Here is a 20452-nt window from a genome sequence, read left to right on the forward strand (position 1 = left end):
GTGTTCTGGGCAAGCCAGCCGAGCCGAGACCGGTGTTTCAGCCAAGCCTAAGGCTTTTCAGCCGAGACCGAAGGAGTTTCAGCCCAAGCCGAAGGCGTTCTGGGCGAGTTGAAGGTGATTCAGCAGAAACCAAGGGTGGTACAGTTTACCGCTCCCAAGTTAAGGTCGGTAACCATTGCCGAGCCGAAGCTCACCTCTTATCTCCTGGCCGAGGCTAGCCATGGCCGAAGTCGAGCCCAGCCGAGGTTTACCTTCGCCGAGATTCGAGCTCCCAGCCGAAGCTCACAACCATATGAGCCGAGGGTGATGCCGAAGATGGTTTGTCTGAACCGAAGAAGGTTCATCCATGCCGAAGCTCATACGAGCTAATGCTAGAGCAACCAAAGCAATTAGCTTCGGCAGTCAAGTGCAATTGGCTCAAATTGTACCCGACCTCAACCTACATCAAATCTGATGATAACAAGTCAGAAGAAAAATTTACCTTTTGACCATTTTCAAAGAGCTATAAGCCATAAAAAAAAACTACCTTTGTCAGGGTAGATGGCCAGAAGCTTTCTTACCTGCGGCTACTACTTTTATCAAGTAAATGGCTTCGGGCCCACTTTCATCAAAGCCCATCTATCAAATTGCTTCAGCAAAGAAAAATGGCTCTTAATTTTTCGAGTCAATATTTTCCTCAAAAAAAAAAAAAATAAATAAATATCATCAACTATCCTCACGATGACGATGATAAAATTAATCATCAATCTTCCTCACGATGATGATGATTAAAAAAAAAAAAAAACAACTCTTTCTATCCTCGGATTAAGGGTAAACTCTTTCTATCCTCGGATCAAGGGTAAACTCTTTCTATCCTCGGATCAAGAGTAAACCTCTTTCTATCCCCGGATCAAGAGTAATAAACTCTTTTTATCCTCGGATTAAGAGTAAAACTCTTTCTATCTTCGGATCAAGAGTAAACTCTTTCTATCCCCGGATCAAGAGTAATAAACTCTTTCTATCCCCGGATCAAGAGTAATAAACTCTTTCAATCCTCGGAATAAGGGTAAACTCTTTCTATCCTCGGATCAAGAGTAATAAACTCTTTCTATCCTCGGATCAAGGGTAAACTCTTTCTATCCTCGGATCAAGAGTAATAAACTCTTTCTATCCTCGGATCAAGAGTAACCTCTTTCTATCCTCGGATCAAGAGTAAAACTTTTTCTATCCCCGGATCAAGAGTAATAAACTCTTTTTATCCTCGGATTAAGAGTAAAACTCTTTCTATCTTCGGATCAAGAGTAATAAACTCTTTCTATCCTCGGATCAAGAGTAAACTCTTTCTATCCTCGGATCAAGAGTAAACTCTTTCTATCCTCGGATCAAGAGTAAAACTCTTTCTATCCCCGGATCAAGAGTAATAAACTCTTTTTATCCTCGGATTAAGAGTAAAACTCTTTCTATCTTCGGATCAAGAGTAATAAACTCTTTCTATCCTCGGATCAAGAGTCAACTCTTTCTATCCTCGGATTAAGGGTAAACTCTTTCTATCCTCGGATCAAGAGTAATAAACTCTTTTTATCCTAGGATCAAGAGTAAACTCTTTCTATCCCCGGATCAAGAGTAATAAACTCTTTCTATCCTCGGATTAAGGGTAAACTCTTTCTATCCTCGGATCAAGAGTAATAAACTCTTTCTATCCTCGGATCAAGAGTAACCTCTTTCTATCCCCGGATCAACAGTAATAAACTCTTTCTATCCTCGGATCAAGAGTAATAAACTCTTTCTATCCTCGGATCAAGAGTATTAAACTCTTTCATTCCTCGGATCAAGAGTAATTAACTCTTTCAATCCTTGGATCAAGAGTGTTGCCTCAGATGAACTCTTTCAGTCCTCGGATCAAGAGTAATTAACTCTTTCAATCCTTGGATCAAGAGTGTGTTGCCTCGGATGAACTCTTTCAGTCCTCGGATCAAACCTTGGATCAAGAGTGTTGCCTCGGATGAACTCTTTCAGTCCTCGGATCAAGAGTAATTAACTCTTTCAATCCTTGGATCAAGAGTGTTGCCTCAGATGAACTCTTTCAGTCCTCAGATCAAGAGTAATTAACTCTTTCAATCCTTGGATCAAGAGTGTGTTGCCTCAGATGAACTCTTTCAGTCCTCGGATCAAGAGTAATTAACTCTTTCAATCCTTGGATCAAGAGTGTGTTGCCTCGGATGAACTCTTTCAGTCCTCGGATCAAACCTTGGATCAAGAGTGTTGCCTCAGATGAACTCTTTCAGTCCTCGGATCAAGAGTAATTAACTCTTTCAATCCTTGGATCAAGAGTGTGTTGCCTCGGATGAACTCTTTCAGTCCTCGGATCAAACCTTGGATCAAGAGTGTTGCCTCAGATGAACTCTTTCAGTCCTCGGATCAAGAGTAATTAGCTCTTTCAATCCTTGGATCAAGAGAGTGTTGCCTCGGATGAACTCTTTCAATCCTCGGATCAAGAGTAATTAACTCTTTCAATCCTTGCATCAAGAGTGTTGCCTCGAATGAACACTTTCAGTCCTCGGATCAAGAGTAATAACTCTTACAATCCTCGGATCAAGAGTGTTGCCTTGCATAAACCTGAACAAATAAAGTCCTTCGACTCAATTTCTATGAACGAATTATTTGGGAAATTGAAACAAAACCCAACTCATTTTTTCAAATAGAATTGGGTCTCGGGGGCTAATTGTTTGGGTACTAAAATGGTCATACCCATTTTAGTCTTGGGTAACTCTACCCATATAAGCCCAAAGGGCATAAAAAAGGTATAAAAGGCCCCAAATAAGTCAAATACATCAATATGGCCTTCAACGGCCCACATATGTAATTTTAGGGCTCATAAACCCACTTATGTACTCATATAAATACCCCTCAAAGGGCATAAGGTAAAAGGAGGTCACTCTTATCATCTAAGATGACCATACTCCTCCACTCTCTCCCCTAAACTCCTCTCAAAATATGCATTGTTTGGCAACTAACTTGGGCGTCGGAGGCTCCGCCCCGGGTTCAACCCCTGGGGCTCGGGGTTCATTTTGCAGGTCCATTCAAGGCCCAAATTCGAGGTTCTCAGACACCCCTCCAAGGCCCGGTTAGCTCATTTTTTTGCCGAAACAACTCTGTCACCAGCACTTTCTGGGTTTCCATCTGCAACAGTGTTACTAGCATAGTAAGGATCATAGGCATAACCTGTTGCTAGGTCCCTTGTATTTAGGACTAGGTTTCCATCACTTTGTAAGCGAAGTTGGAACCTCCCTTGAGTAAAATTGGTTTCTGATTGTCGAGAATGAAGCTGGCCTCCCGCTTGCAAAATCTGGGTAGGGAGCAAAGTATCGGTAGGATTGTCAAAACTCTGCCAAACTGCATCGTCAGTTTCACTATTGAGCACAAAATTTCCGGTATCATTCATAAAACCATAATTAACTGCTTCCCCGCTTTTTTTTGCATCAGTGGTACTCCAGAGAGAAGTTCCTTGAGGGTCACTAAGGAATAGACCCTCATTGGTAGTTATTTTTACTGACGATCCCTGGCTAACGGGATTACCCGTTACCGTCATTTGCATACCAAACTATGGTGTCAGGAATCTTAGCGTACCAGATGGCAAGCAAGAATAGATCATTGTTGTTAGGAAATTGATGAAAGCCGAAGGCAAAATCACCCGAAGGGGAAAGCAATGAAGAACCATTGCCGGTGGCTCTGAGAGATTGGCCTACTGTTAATTTGCCACCATTTTGTGCAGCAACGGATGATAGTTGTAGGAGGATAAATGTAAAGGAGGTAAGGATACATGATCGAGGCCAAGCCATTGTTACAGATTTTTTACACAAGAGATGGATGATTTTTTGTTAAGTGTGATCCTGAAAAATTAGTGGCCTATATTCTCCAATGGTGGCTTGGAAGACTTTTCTAATCTAATTCTTCCTTTCCCATTTGGTATTGAATTCTGAGCTGTTCTATGGTCCAACTCAAATTATGGCAAGGTTTTCTCACTTATCTTTATATACATAGATTTGAACTAGTCGCCTTAATGCTTAGAGGTACTGTACGCATGCTCACAGTTCGTTTGGTATTCGTAATTTTCCTATATACCTTGTCATTCCATGGGGCGGACCTGTATCTTATATCATGACTAAATACTAATACTTGGATACGATCCTTAAAATATACGAGTAACAAGAAAGACTCAGGAAACTATCAGGATACATCCACGCCGAATACTTTTCAAGAGTCCAATAATTAGTAACTCAATGTGGGAGCAATGACTTTTCTTTTGCCGGTGCTCTAGTACCTTTGTTATGTCCTCTTCCCTGAGGTGATATGTCAGAAGTAGGATTTTCTCATTGCTATGTTCTAATTTTCAGCGCTTTTACTATTCAGTGGATGATTCATAGGGTTAACTATGTTGTACCATACGTTTTGTATGCGGACTTTTTTTAATGACTTGACCAAGTCTTCCATACATAATGTATGTTGGTCATGTGGTTAAAAGGGTGTGTGCAAGATGTGTTTTCTATTCTGATAATTTGATGAACGATGTGTTGGCCTATTTTCTAAATCACCTAAACAAATTCGTTTATGATACGAAATGAATGGAAGAACGTACACGTTGGTTTCAAGGAAAACTGAGTCTCCTGTCAATAGTCTTCTTATTTGAGCTTCTTGAGACAAATATTTGGTTAGCATTACAGGACATGACTAAATGTTGTAGGTTTACATGTTAGGAAAGTATACATTAAAAAAAATGGTTCATGCTTGTCTGTTAATTCTGATGACTGATGAGACTTCTGCACAGTCAAAACTTGCTTGTTACTGCAAATACTATAATCTAATGTTAGAAAAACAGAAGATGCATGGACTCCTACTGTAAACAACTAAACATGGTTTGAACAGCTATACAGAACATTCATTTCAAAATAATTTGAAGAAAGATTTTACTTGTATTCTGCTGATTTGATTTGGATTACCTGGTGATCCTAATTTTTCTGGTATAAAGATGGACTAGAGATCTTGATCCTTTTCCTTTCGGTTCTTATAAGTTTCAAGGACTCATATTAAATGTGTAAACTACTTTAGCATTCCTATTTAGTTGTTATTTGTATGCTTTAAAAATTCTTGATGATTTTAATCTGATTACACGAAACGTTGCTTTGATGAAAAATCCTAGAAGAGTTCAGACTTTTTACTAGCACTAGTAATAACATACTTCGTAATAGATTAGCTAAGATAGCATGAATTTACTTACAGATTTTATATCTATGCTAACTATTATGCCCTTATTGAACTTTTTTTCTTGATTAGTACATTTACAAATGGAATTTCAACATGTAATGCATGACTCGTCTTCTAACCTTTAGTGTTGATTAACCCTTTGGTTCAGATGGTGCAAATGCAGAGATGCTAGCCTGTGTTATGTTCGACATGAAGCAGAAATCAGTATCCGTATTTCATCTGAAGAACAGTATAGCTCTGTTTCGTTGGAATTTCTGTTGCTCGTAAATCCTCTAGAAACTTTCATGATTTACTTAGTGTTTGGGTCCAATTTCTCCTCTATTGGGCCTGGTTCGCAAATGAGGGTGCGTTGGCTTGTGCATTCTGACCTCTTGGGATGACAGTTTTGATCTTTGCAAGGTAAGCAATCATTGAGGGCTCTTTGGCCTCATATTCACCTCGAATCTGATTTGCGACAAGCTGAGAGTCCGTCTTTAAACGGACATGCTCGGCCTCCAATGCTATGCACAGCTCTAAACCAGCAATTGCTGCTTCATACTTAGTAATCAGATAAGGATATTACTTATGGCAGAAAGATAAAAGGAGAACTTCCCTGCATATACTGGTTTACAACCATTGTATACCTTGTAATTATTTGATAAACTAGGTGCTATTTGTAGAGTTTAATTATGCATATATGTTCTTCAATAAGTTATTAATTTTTAAAAAGAAACTAATAAAACTTAGTTAGGCTAGCCATTTATTGCTAAATGGGAACAAGTTTTTATTTTTTAGGTCAATCATTAATTTTTACTAATTTGGATTATGTTTTTATGAGAATACGTTAACACAAATCTTTTTTAATATAAAATCGCTAGAAAAAACATGCCTATGATATAGTATTTCACTACACACACTAAATTAGTAGACTGATCTTTTTATTCCCCTAAAAGCTGATGGCTGCAAATTACCAGCAGAGCACCAAATGAAAGTAAAACAAAATGAAAAAAATATATTCATTCAACTGATATAATTTTGGGTAGTAATTGAAATTGAAGATGGAGGAGGATTAATAGGAACTTCAACAAGACCATCTAGCATCTGTGTGATTGTTCGCATTGTTGGTCGTAAACTTGGATCTTCTTGGATACACCAAAGAGCGACCAATACCAGCCTCTTCAATCGTAGCATATCATTAAGAGCTTCCCTATCATCATTAACAAGCACATCTAACCTGTTAGATTGATAGCAGTCAAATGCCCAATCTGTCAAAATTGCACCTTCTTCCTCTATGAGTTCCATGCATATACTTTTTCGACAACATATGATTTCCAATAGCAGAACCCCATAGCTATAGACATCGACCTTCACTGTGACTGGCTTGTGTCTAAACCATTCGGGAGCAACATAGCCTTTAGTCCCTCTAATTCCTGTGTTTGTATGGGTTTGGTTTAAAGCCAAAAGCTTAGCCAACCCAAAATCAGAAATACGAACATTTTGATGTTCATCTAAAAGTATGTTCTGGGGCTTTATATCACAGTGAATGATCTGGGTGCTGCACTCCTCGTGCAAGTACAATAGCCCCCGTGCTAACCCTTGAGCTATATATGTTAACTCTTACCATTGCTCATGTATTCATATACTAACAACCGTTGATCATCCTCCTTGCAAAATCCTACAACTTGTACTAGATTCTTGTGATGTGGCTGGCCAGTCACGTTAACTTCAGTTTTGAACTCCTTATTAGTATCACCTGACATTCGATCTAACTTCTTTACAGCAACACAAATCGGAGGACCTCCTCCACTGACCATGCCCTTGTAAACTACACCGAAAGCCCCTCTTCCCAACTCTTCCTTGAATCCATTTGTTGCCTCATAGAGCTCTTGGTAGCTGAAACGATGGACATTACTGTACTCCTTCAGAGGTTGTCTCTGACCCTCATCAAACGCTCTCAGTTTCCTCTTATGATAGATGAAAATTCCCAACCCGATGGCACTTAGAACAAGTAAATTAAAAAATGTGAATCCTCCTAACAGAGCTTTAGTTAGAAAATTCACCCTATGTTTTTCTTTTGAAGGGGAGATAGGAACAAATGGGTTGATTGGATTATCAGAATCGGTAACATTCGCTACCTTCATCCAAGTTGTTCCAAGTACTGTGGTGTCTTTTCTTCCATTGGACAATGGCGCCTTCTTCTTCTAACAACCAGGATTTTTGTCATCTTGGAAAATGGCAGCAACACAGAAGCAGTCATTCAAGCAAGATTTCTTACAATCCTCTTCACTGGAAGGATTAAGCCTTTCATAATATGGAAAATACTACTAAGGATTTGTGGGATGCCCTACAAAAAAAGTATGATACTGAAGAAGCAGGTGCCAAAAAGTATGCTGTCAGTAGGTACCTAAAATTCCAGATGACTGATGATAAGTCCGTGGAAGTGCAGTCTCACGACCTTCAGAAAATTGCTCATGAGATAATTTCCGAAGGTATGGCCCTTGATGAACAATTTCAAATTGTTGTTATTATTGACAAGCTGCCTCCTTCCTGGAAAGATTTCAAAAATAATCTCAGGCATAAGACTAAGGAATTCTCCTTAGAGAGTTTGATCACTCGGCTACGTATAGAAGAAGAATCCAGAAAACAGGATCTAAAGGAAGAGATTTTACAAATCTCTGCTAATAATGCTCCTAGGCGATCTGCTGCAGTACTTAAACCTGCTGGTAAGAATTTCAAACCTCAGAACCGGAAGAATAACTTCAATAAACCGAATGTTCAAAAGAACAATGGAAGACAACAGTCTCAACCCCCTAAGAATGGTACTGGTCAATTTCTGTGCTATCGGTGTGGAAAACCAGGCCATATGGCACGAAAGTGCAGGAACATGCCTAACCCTGTGCCTGCGCAGGCTAGCATGATTGAAGAGCCTTTTGTGGCTATGATTACTGAGATCAACCTTACTGGTGGATCAGATGGGTGGTGGATAGACACTGGTGCCACACGCCATGTCTGTTATGATCGTCGGATGTTTAAAACATACACTGAAAAGACCGATGATAAGAAAGTATTGTTGGGTGATTCCCATTCCACTAACATTGCTGGTGTTGGAAATGTTGAGTTGAAGTTTACTTCTGGCAGGACTCTCATTTTGAAAGATGTGTTACACACTCCGGAAATGAGGAAGAATTTAGTTTCTGGTTTTTTGCTTAATAAGGCTGGTTTTATACAAACCATAGGTTCTGATTTGTTTACTTTAACTAAGAATGGAATATTTGTAGGAAAAGGATATGCTACTGATGGCATGTTTAAACTGAATGTTGAAGTTAATAAAATTTCTAATTTCGCTTATATGTTGTGTTCTACTATTAATGTTTGGCATACTCGACTTTGTCATGTGAACAAAAGACTCATAAAAAATATGAGCAATTTAGGCCTTATTTCAAATATCTCTCTCAATGACTTTGACAAATGTGATTCTTGTAGTCAGGCTAAGATTACAAAAACACCTCATAAATCAGTGATTAGAAACTCAGAACCATTAGACTTAATTCATTCGGATATTTGTGAACTAAATGGAACGTTGACCAGAAATGGACAACGATACTTTATCACCTTTATTGATGATTGTTCTGATTATACTTGTATTTATTTGATGAAAAATAAGAGTGATGCTTTTGAAATGTTTAAGTTGTTTATAACAGAGTTTGAGAATCGGTTTAACAAGAAAATAAAAAGATTACGAAGTGATCGTGGAACTGAGTATGATACTGATGCTTTTGTAGAATTTTATAATTCACATGGTATCATACATGAAAGGACAACTCCTTATTCCCCAGAAATGAATGGAAAAGCTGAAAGGAAAAATAGGACCTTTACAGAATTAGTAGTTGCTATTTCCTTATATTCTGGTGCTGCTGATCATTGGTGGGGTGAAATTCTACTAACTGTTTGTTATGTCTTAAACCGTATTCCAAAGACTAAGAGTAAGGTTTCTCCCTATGAAATACTTCGTAATAAACGACCTAACATTTCTTATTTCAGAACTTGGGGTTGTCTAGCATATGTTAGGATTCCTGATCCTAAAAGAGTTAAATTAGCTAGTAGAGCTTATGAATGTGTATTCATTGGATATGCTAGTAACAGTAAGGCATATAGATTCTTTGATTTAAATGCTCGTGTAATTATTGAATCTAATGATGTTGATTTTTATGAGGACAGGTTTCCTTTTAAATCTAGAAATAGTGGGGGTTCGTCCACCTCTATTATTCCTAAAGTCAGGTCTAACTCACAAGAATTGGATGCTGAACCCGAACTAAGAAAGAGCAAGCGGGCTAGAGTAGCAAAAGACTTCGGCCCAGACTTTGTAGTTCTTAATGTAGAGGAGGATCCTTCTACCCTCCAAGAAGCTCTAACCTCAGTTGATGCAGATTTATGGCAAGAAGCCGTGAACGACGAAATGGACTCACTTGAGTCTAATCGAACTTGGCATCTAACTGAGTTGCCACCAGGCTGCAAGTCAATTGGTTGCAAATGGGTCCTAAAAAGAAAGCTGAAAGTTGATGGGACCGTTGATAAGTTCAAAGCCCGTTTGGTAGCTAAAGGCTACAGACAGAGGGAGAATGTTGATTTCTTTGATACCTATTCACCTGTAACTAGAGTAACATCTATTAGAGTACTAATATCTCTTGCTTCTGTTTTTAATCTTGTAGTACATCAGATGGATGTAAAGATTGCATTCTTGAACGGTGAATTGGAAGAAGAAATCTACATGGATCAACCGGAAGGATTCGTTGTTCAAGGAAAAGAGCATCTGGTATGTAAGCTAGATAAATCTCTTTATGGTCTCAAACAAGCACCTAAACAATGGCATGAAAAATTTGATAACTTAGTCATCTCACATGGTTTTAAGATAAATGGTAGTGACAAATGCATATATGTAAAATTTGAGAATGACATATGCACTATAATTTGTCTATATGTGGATGACTTGTTAATTTTTGGCTCGAACATTCATGCTGTGAATGATGTAAAGCTATTGTTGAATGCTGAGTTTGACATGAAAGACCTAGGAGAGGCTAATGTAATCCTTGGAATTAAGATTACTAGGACAGAAAATGGAGTTTCTTTGGATCAATCTCATTACATTGAGAAAATCCTAAAGAAATATGGTTACTTTGACTGTAAACCTGCTAATACACCTTATGACTCCAGTGTTAAATTATTTAAGAACACTGGTGATGCCGTAAGGCAATCTGATTATGCGAGCATCATTGGCAGCCTTCGGTATGCCACTGATTGTACTAGACCCGACATTGCCTATGTCGTGGGATTGTTAGACAGGTTTACTAGTTGTCCTGGTAATGAGCATTGGCATGCTATTGAAAGGGTCATGAGATACCTTAAGAGGACCATGAACCTAGGGTTGCATTATGAAAGGTTTCCAGCTGTACTAGAAGGCTATAGTGATGTTGACTGGAACACCTTATCAGATGACTCTAAGGCTACTAGTGGATATATTTTTTCTATAGCCGGTGGAGCTGTATCTTGGAAGTCTAAGAAACAGACTATTTTGGCTCAGTCCACCATGGAGTCAGAAATGATAGCACTAGCTACGGCTAGTGAAGAAGCAGGTTGGTTAAGAGGCCTGCTAGGTGAAATTCCCCTATGGGAAAAGCCATTACCGGCTGTCTTGATCCATTGCGATAGTACCGCGGCTATTGCAAAAGTTCAGAACCGTTATTACAACGGTAAGAGACGACAAATACGTCGTAAGCACAACACTGTGAGAGAATATCTCTCTATCGGAGCTGTTAGAGTGGATCACGTACGCACTGAGAATAACTTGGTTGATCCTTTGACGAAAGGATTAGCTAGGGAGAAAGTCCATTTTTCCTCTAAGAAAATGGGACTATTGCCATTGAAATGAACCACACATAATGGTAACCCAACCTATGAACTGGAGATCCCAAGAAATAGGTTCAAAGGGTAATAACAAGTTATGGTGTGATATGAGTTGAATATGTTCAAAAGACATAATTTCCTGAAGCGATCAAGGATGAGTTAATAGGAACTCTTAATGAAATCTATACTCCAATTTGGAGTGGAGTACCAAGCTACAGGAGTACTCTTGATAGATTCACCTATGTGAATGTGGAAGTTAGGCCGCTTCCTATGAAATGTGTGGCAGCATTTCTAGAGCATTCACTACACTGGGATAGACGTGCATGGCCGAAATAGCACGGGTCTAGAACAACACCAAGAGTAGGTTGTGTGTGGTACTTTGTCAGAGATAGGGTTCAAAACTTCGAGTCACCCTTGTTGAATCTGAATCGTACTCACTACGTAGAAGTTCAAGTTGAAAAACACTTCTGTTTATGCGCAACCTATATATGTATGGATTCTGCTCGAAAATGTTTTCAAAAAATTCAAGTGGGGGATTGTTGGAACAACAAGTGTGTAGTGTGTGAATTTTGTGAAAAAACTCAAAGTCCCACATTGGTGGGAAATGAGAGTTTTACTCTCTTTATAATATAGAGAGTGGGCTAAAGGGGTGTGGCCCTTGGGCTACCCACATTTTGTGGAGAGGGAGGACCTATATGGTAAACCATATATCACACACACGCGCGCCAAACCGAACCGAGCCGAGCTGGGCTGGGCTGGTTCGGGTTTGGGTTTGGGTTATTAAACAAACTTAATTTTTGTTACCGGTTTGATTAATATTCAGTTACAAAACGTTTTACTGTTTTGGTTTAAATTTTTCCGTTACATTGCTTGATTCTCGTTGCTGTTTTACTGCTAAACGTTGCACCGTTACACTGATTTAATGCCTTGATTCTTGCTTAACGAATACACTAATTGCAGTAAACGTTGCTAATCTTTCTCCCGTTTTCATGCTTAAGCTGTTACGTATCTTTACCTATAAAAGGACGGTTCCAGCTTTGTTTTTAAATACACGGAAAAAAAACAGAAAATCGCTTTGCAAAATATATTTTCTCTTCCTCTCAAAACAGTCGAGCAGTTTCTTTCTGATTTTGTGGTGTTCCATTGTCCGGTGGTTCGGTGCAAAACCGCCGGTATTTTATACTTGTGGAAGACTGTTTTATCCTGGGGGCATCCGGTTTGGTACGAGCTGCTTGCACAAGTTTGAGGCAGTGCCGCGAATGTTCTAAAGAGAGCGACATAGTCCGCGACTCAGTCTTATTCTCGGTAACATTGTTCTTACTATTTTATTTGTGCAATTCCGTTTATAAAAATCACCAAGGCTGCAAATGTTGTTAAACCCACAAATTCCACTGCCTAAATCTGGATCAGGACTTTGATTTCGCATACATATGTTTTCTGGTAATTCCTGCTTGACCAACCAACCTTCACTGATGGAAGCTTTTGGAACAGAATACCATGTTAACACACCATCAAAGCTCAAAGTTGCTCTATGATAGTTATCTTTTGTTGATTCTACCTTATATGGCGGTAAGAGATCTTGCCTTGAACCATTCCTTCTTAAGATAAACATATACCCGGACTCATTGTAGACCAATCTCTGACCTGCAATTTCCGGATTTTCATTTGTGCCACTAGTGTAGTAAGCACCATAGGCAAAGCCGGTTGTTAGATCCCTGGTATTGAGAACAAGGTTTCCGTCAGGGATCAAATGTAACTGGAACCTCCCCTTTGTGAAATTAGTTTGTGATAGCCAAGAGTTAACCTTCACTTCTACTTTCAGCTGCTGAGAAGGCAGTAAGGTGTCTGTGGGATGATCAAAGCTCTGCCAAACTGTCTCGTTGTCGTTGCTTCCTTTGAGGACGATATTCCCGGTATCATACAGAAAGCCATAGCTTACCTCACCACCATCAGTTAAATCAGCAGAGGTGCTCCACAAGTCAATTCCACTAGGTTCACTGAGAACTAGACCCTTATCAGTTGTTATCTTGACTGATGATCCTTGGGGAACTGGAATACCATCATTTGCATGCCAAACTATGGTGCTGGGAATCTTGGCATACCAGATAGCAAGCAAGAAGAGATTGCTGCTGTTAGGAAGTTTGGAAAAGCCGAAAGCAAAATCACCTGAAGGAGAAAGCCATGAAAAATCATTAGTGGTGTCTGTCAGAGATCGGCCTACTAGTATGCTTGTATTTTAGGCAGAAATAGGTGATGATTGTATAAGGATTACTAGTGTTGCTAACAAGGAGATGGTGCTGGAAAGAAGCCAAGCCATTGCTTAGAGATGTATGTGCAGCAAACTAGATGAATTTTGGGTCTTTATCATGAGGAAAAAACTGTCCCAAGGACTTAAATTCGAAAGCATAGTACAGTTGAAGTGTTGACCATTCTAATTTTCAGACTGAATAGCTAGAGGGAGGACTCAATTTTCTAGGGCCTTTGAAAACCTTGTTTGAACCACTACAATAGTTGTTTGGAAAGATTTACTTTTCAGCTTTGAAGTAGTAGGAAAATAGGAAGAAATTGCTTGAGAATTTTCTCACGGTAACTATTACTACCTCAATTTTATGTCAAATCATTGCAAATAATTTGAAACGGAGGTGGTATATGGACTTGGGTTAAACCCCACCTTTATGAGGTTCAACTCATGTCCCTGCTGCCCATGTATAGCCATCCTCCCCTACCACTTGAAGTTTTTATAATACCTTAGATATTAAGCAGTACTTATAGGATTAAGGATTTGATTGATTGATTGATTAAGTAGTACTTAATATGCATATATTTAGTACCACTACATTTATATATCCATTATATGCACTGAATATTCAGTGGTATTATTGTAATCCCCCGTATTTTTAAATATTTTATAAATGAAATTTTATTTTATTTATAATATTTATTTGTATTTTTCCATAATTTAATTTTCAAATTATAATTTGGGTTAAAAATTATTTTAGGCTAAATTATTTTATGAACCTATATTCTACAATCCATTATTATAAAAACAAAGCCTAACCTGTTTGTTTATTTAATTGGTCTATTATTTTCATGAGGCCCAATTCTACCCTACAATTCTCTCCTATAAATACCCCATGAATCCCCAAATTTTCCCCACACAAAAAGGTTAGTCTTATTTTCTTCCTCCTTTATTTCTTATTATTTTTATAAAGCTTATGTAATTGATTTTTGGGTTTTGGTTTTTATTGCTTGAATTTAGTTTATTTAGTATCAAAATCATGTTTTTGATGTTTTAAACTAATAATTTCATATTATAATTGTTGTTTTAATTTTCAGATTTTGTAATTTTAAACCTAGGGTTTTAATTTAGTTAAATTGGGATTTTAGGGTTCTAATGATCAATTATTTGGGGCTTTTGTTCCTATTGAATTTCTAATGATTAATTAAGCATAAGAACAAATTTGCAGTTTTCCGTAATCAACTTATGATCTCCATTCTTAATTTGTTTTTAATCACGTTTAGATTCTAACTCGTCCAATATTTTCAAAAAAAATAGTGTTTTTCGTGTATAAACGACGTTTTAATTTTTATCGGGCAGTTTTTGATTTTTATGGTTTTCGGCCTCTAAATATGGTTTTCGGGCAGTTTTTGATTTTTATCGAAGGTTTAATGTTTAAAATAAATTTTCAGATTTTTATAAAGCTCTAACTTGCTGTAATTTTATGAATAAGTATGTATCTTAATGTTTTTATGTAGGAAATTTTAAGAATAATATATAAGCTTTTAATTCTAGTAAAAAGGAAGGTTTTAAAGTATTGTTTAATTGAATATTGAAGGTTTAATTGAAGTTTTATCAAACTAAGTGAATTCTAATTATATATTTCAAGTTTAGATTGTTGTATTCATACTTTCTACTATTAAATTAAATTTTCAGATTTTTAATCTTGGTTTTAAAGGTTTTAAATCATGGTTTATAATGGATTTTTCGGTTTTTAACATACTAACCTACTACATAATGATTATTTCAAGAAAAGTTGTTTATGAGGTTGTTTTATATTCTTAAATTAAATTTCCAGATTATAATCCTTACTTTAATGTTGCTGGAATTTTATGTTATAAGCTATATTTTCATGATTTTAACATATAAACTTATAGTTGAACTATTGGATTATTAACTTTGACTATTGTGAGTAATTTAAAAGCATTATTTCAATGGTTTAAGGGGTTTTAAAGTAAGTTAGTATTGCTGTAAATTATATTGCTTGGGTATTGATTGAATTATTATTGTTTGGTTTAGGAGAGGACTTTGTAGTTCGCGATTTTTAGTTCCCAAAGTGGCCAACCAATTCGTTTACTAAAGGTACGTACAAGGATACGAAAACCTTGACTTTAGAAGCATGTTTAAGGACTTGGAAAACCTTAGAATCATGTTAGGAAACTTGTGGATTGGTTGGAATTGTATGGTAGTAAGTTTGATTGGTGAATAATGTGATGATTGGTTTATGTATGAGAATTGCGTATTAATTTATCTTGTAAGCATTATTTATGCATTAACTTGCAAGATGAGCTTAGAGGCAAAGGTACGTGAATATGTGGAATGAATTATTTTATTACTCGTTCATAATTAATGAAATGGAATGAGTAAAGGGAGATTTAAAGTCTTATAAGACGAGGTTGAGGATTGAGGTGCCTTATGCACTTAAGGTGTTTATACACCGAGGTAGTTAAAGGATTCAACACCAAATATTGTTTGTCACTAATAAAACAAGAATTGAATCGGAAACTTGAATTGCTTAAATGATTGTTGTTTGATTGATGGTATCGTTTTGCATTTGAGTCATCACCAAGTTTAAACTGGTAAATCACGTAAAGTGCAAGATGGATGAGCAATAAAACTCTGGATTTGTGCACATCTAGAGTAATGACAAACAGGGGTTGGGGTACACGGGGTATTAGCCGTGTACTTTCTAGAGGCCGTCTGATCTACGAGTCTCTTGTTTACAAATAATTTTTTAAAATTATAAGGAGTTAGATGAGATCTCATACTAGCTATGGCCACGGAGTCGCGCCCGTCTGCCATTGGATGTTTATTAATGTTTCCGAAAGGAGGCATAGGGTTTTCTTTTATTAATGTTCCGAAATGGAGCATAGGGAGACAACCTGGTCTATTGCTTAATCCAATCAATGAATGAAATAAATTATTGTTAGTAATTAGTGAAGTCTTAGTAATGTTAACAGTTGAGGCGTATGTGTTTGAGTCAATAATTAGATTGTGTGTGCTAATTGACTTTTTAGTAACATGCTAGGGATTCTTTGTTATATTTCGTAGCTTGTATGTACTCAGCGTTGCTGATTGCGTGCTTTTGTATGTCTTTTTCTTGGTCATGGCCTTCGCCTTTAAATGACCCTGTAATGATCCAATTTTTACACTTGTAATATTGGGGAGAAAACTAATCACAGGTTTTTACTCAATCAGAACTTGCATCAAGGTGGTGGGATTTTGAGTGGAGTGTTGGATATTTCCACAGTTTATTTCATTTCATAAGTTTAGATTTAATTTACTGGTTGATTTATTTACTACTTTTATTAGGTTTTGAATAAGGGCCTTAATGGTTCCAACTTGTAAGACTAAATTTGGTTTTGATTTTTGGTTTTGAAACTTATTGATAACTGAGTTAGTTTTTCCGCTGCTAAATTCTAAACTAGCCTTGACGTTTGAACAAGTGGCGGTAGCACGTCAGTAATTCTCTTGCAAATTGATAAAGGTATTTACAGATTTTTAAGAGAGAATTATTGGGGTGTTACAATTATCCATATGTGTAATCACGTATATGCCTCCCGTTGTGTATGAGAACATACACAACGATTATCCCTTTGAAACAGCTTGACGCGCGTCTGATATCTTCCTTGTAGTTTGAAAATGCCTTGTAGTTTTTTATTATATCATTTTTTATTCTCTAAGTGTGTTTTGAAAGGATTAAGGGTTCAAACTAATTGCAATCAACTCACAACAATGAAGAACAAACAAGCACAACAACTAAGAACAACCATGAAGAAATTAAACCAAGTAAAAAAAGGGAGACAATAATGTTACCGTGGGAAAACCCAAGAACCGGGAGAAAAAACCCACCCTTTGCACTATGGAGTAGTATTGATGATGAATGAAATCAAGATTACAAGCATGAATGGTATGACATTCAAATGCTCCTCACAAATCTCTCACAAACCCTCTCTTTGTGTTTATGTTTTGTGAATTCATATAAAAGAGGCTTAGTAAAACTATATATAGTCTAGGTATAAAATGACAATCCAAGGGATAGCAATTAATCAAGCACATGGGCTGAAATCGCACCGTAGAAACAGAGCAGCAGGGGTTCGACCGTACCTACCTAGAGTTCGGTCGAACCTAGGGTGGTCATGTTGGGGATAATACTAAAAATACAAGGGACACAAAGAAGAAATCGGAATTAAACAATAATAACCTTCGAGGCGTGAACGGAATCACTTTCCCAAAAGTAATATTTCGACCCTTAAACTACAACCTGGGTATCACGAAATCACTTAGGAGATACAACGAAGAACAATCACAATTATGTGTAGTATAATTATGATTCAATGTAAACTAGTATATTTATTTTGTGATGATGAACAATGACAAACACATGCAAATTGACTTTTTAATGAAGAGATAAAAAATCTGATGTATACCCCACAACCCTTACGTTGAATATATATATACAGCATGCAAAAAAAGTGAATAGTCATTATCCAAAAGGTGTGTTCCAAACGGTGCCATATAACCATTATTACAAAAAGGTGTATTCCAAACGGTGCCATATAACCATTATTCCAAAAGGTATATTCCAAACGGTGCCATATAACCAATTCATCAAGCAGTGCAAATACAACAATTTATTTCATCAAGCAATGCAATACTCTAAACAACTCAACAATCCTCCCCCATTTAGAGTATTAAACTAGACTCAATGCAATACATCATCATCACAAAAACAATCTTAGGTATACATGAAAGTGTACAAAGACTTGAACTTCCACTTAGTATAATACACATTCCAACAATCAGTATCCAATTGGTATTGTTAAACGTTTGAACCAATATCAATACATATTAGAAACTTGAAGATATTATACACATAAGATCTTATAACCTGATTACATTATTTACTTGACACGTTAAGGCCATGTGTCCATATCTATTCATAAGTACATCAAAGTTATGCCCTAATAACTTCTTGAAGCGGCCAAACCTTGTACTTATATAGGTAGATCTTTCATAAACATGCTCCTGTGACAAAGCACAATGTCAAAAAATCTATTAAGAAATACAACCTCTTTTTATCACAGTAAAACTGGAACTTACCTAGGATGAATACAAGTTCCCAATCACTCAATAAAGAAATTAATCTTATTGAACTTAAGACCCAACGTCTTATTGGGCGTTAAGTTAAAATTTCCTTATTTGTAATTATTTAGGGCTCCAATACTAAACCGATTGCCATCCTCTTATTAACATCTCTTGCCAATGCTTTTGTGAAGCAATCAACGAGATTAAACTTCGTACGAACATAGTCAATAGTAATTATACTATCCTTGATAAGTCCTTGAATGTAACTATGCCTTACACCAATGTGCCTTGACTTACCATTATATACTTGACTATATGCCTTAGCCAAGGTTGCATTATTATCACAATGTATCACTATAGGTGATATTGGTTTTTCCAACAAAGGTATCTCAACACATGAGATCCTTCAACCATTCAGCTTCTTTACCAGCTGAATGCAAAGTAATGAACTCCGATGTCATTGTGGAGTCCGCAATGAAAGTTTTCTTCTTTGATGCCCATGAGATAGCACCTCCCCCATATAGGAAAACCCAACCACTTGTGGAGGAATGATCTTTATTAGAGATCCAACTTGCATCCGAATATCCTTCTATAACCGAGGGATATCCACTATAAGACAAACCATAATCCATGATTTTCTTCAAGTATTTCAACAAACGTCGAACTACTTGCCAATGTAGCATACTAGGATTACTAGTATATCTACTTAGTTGACCAACTGCATAAGCAATATCCGGTCTAGTACTTGTCATGGCATACATCAAACAACCTATTACTCTTGCGTACTCCAGTTGTGAAACTGCATTACCTTCATTAGGTAATAATTTTAAGCTAGGATCCATAGGCGTTGAATAAAGAGAAAGAGAATTTTCACTTACATTAAACTTCTTGATCACTTTCTCAGTATAATGAGATTGTGACAAGATCAACTTCCCTTTTTCCTTCTTTATTCTTATGCCCAAGATGACATCCGCCTCTCCCATGTCTTTCATGGAAAACTTTGAACTAAGGAATTCCTTTGTCATTTCAACTTGTGACATACTTGTTCCAAAGATCAACATGTCATTTACATATAGACAAATTATGACACCTTCACCGTTGTCATTAAATTTTCTATATATACACTTGTCTGAATTATTCAACTTGAATCCATTAGACAACACAACCTCATCAAACTTTTGATGCCATTGCTTAGGTGCTTGCTTAATCCCATACAAAGATTTAATCAACTTGCAAACTTTTCGCTCTTGGCCTTCCACAACAAACCCTTCCGGTTGTTGCATGTAAACCTCTTCTTCTAGATCTCCATTCAAGAACGCTGTCTTGACATCCACTTGATGGATCACAAGATTATAGATAGCCGCAAGAGCTATCAACAACCTTATAGTTGAGATTCTAGCAACAGGTGCATATGTATCGAAATAATCAATACCAGGCTTTTGTGTAAAACCTTGTGCCACTAACCGGGCTTTGAATTTTTCAACAGTTCCATCAATCCTCAATTTCCTTTTGAAGATCCATTTGCACCCTATTGGTTTACATTTAGGAGGTAAATCAGCTAATACCCAAGTATTGTTTCCCATGATGGAATCCATCTCATCATTAATTGTTTCCTTCCAAAATGGAGCATCATGAGACTTCATAGCCTCATCAAATGTTGAAGGATCATCTTCCACATTAAAAATATAAGGAAATTGAGTCAAAACATTGTTTCTTGATCCCTCAATCAAGTACACATGAAAATCTGGGCCAAAAGATTTCTCTTTCCTAGCCCTCTTACTTCTCCTAAGTGGAGATGATGATGAAGATGCCTCCTCTAAATGAGCTTGGTCATCTTCCTCTTGATCAAATATAATTTGATCATCACCTTGAGCATTGGTATTTAGAGTAATATCCTTAGGTCTAGGAATTGATGAATATCTATTTTCATCAAACAATGCATCCCTTGACTCTATGGTGGTATGA

The 20452-nt window shown here is 37.0% G+C and overlaps 1 pseudogene; it reads right to left on the reverse strand.

Moving 5' to 3' along the window:
* Positions 1-6240: 6240 nt before the first annotated feature.
* On the reverse strand, positions 6241-13438 carry LOC110737173 (annotated as a pseudogene).
* Positions 13439-20452: the final 7014 nt, after the last annotated feature.

Source organism: Chenopodium quinoa, unplaced genomic scaffold (assembly GCF_001683475.1).
Source record: "Chenopodium quinoa cultivar QQ74 unplaced genomic scaffold, ASM168347v1, whole genome shotgun sequence".
In the NCBI taxonomy this organism is placed as follows: Eukaryota; Viridiplantae; Streptophyta; class Magnoliopsida; order Caryophyllales; family Amaranthaceae; genus Chenopodium; species Chenopodium quinoa.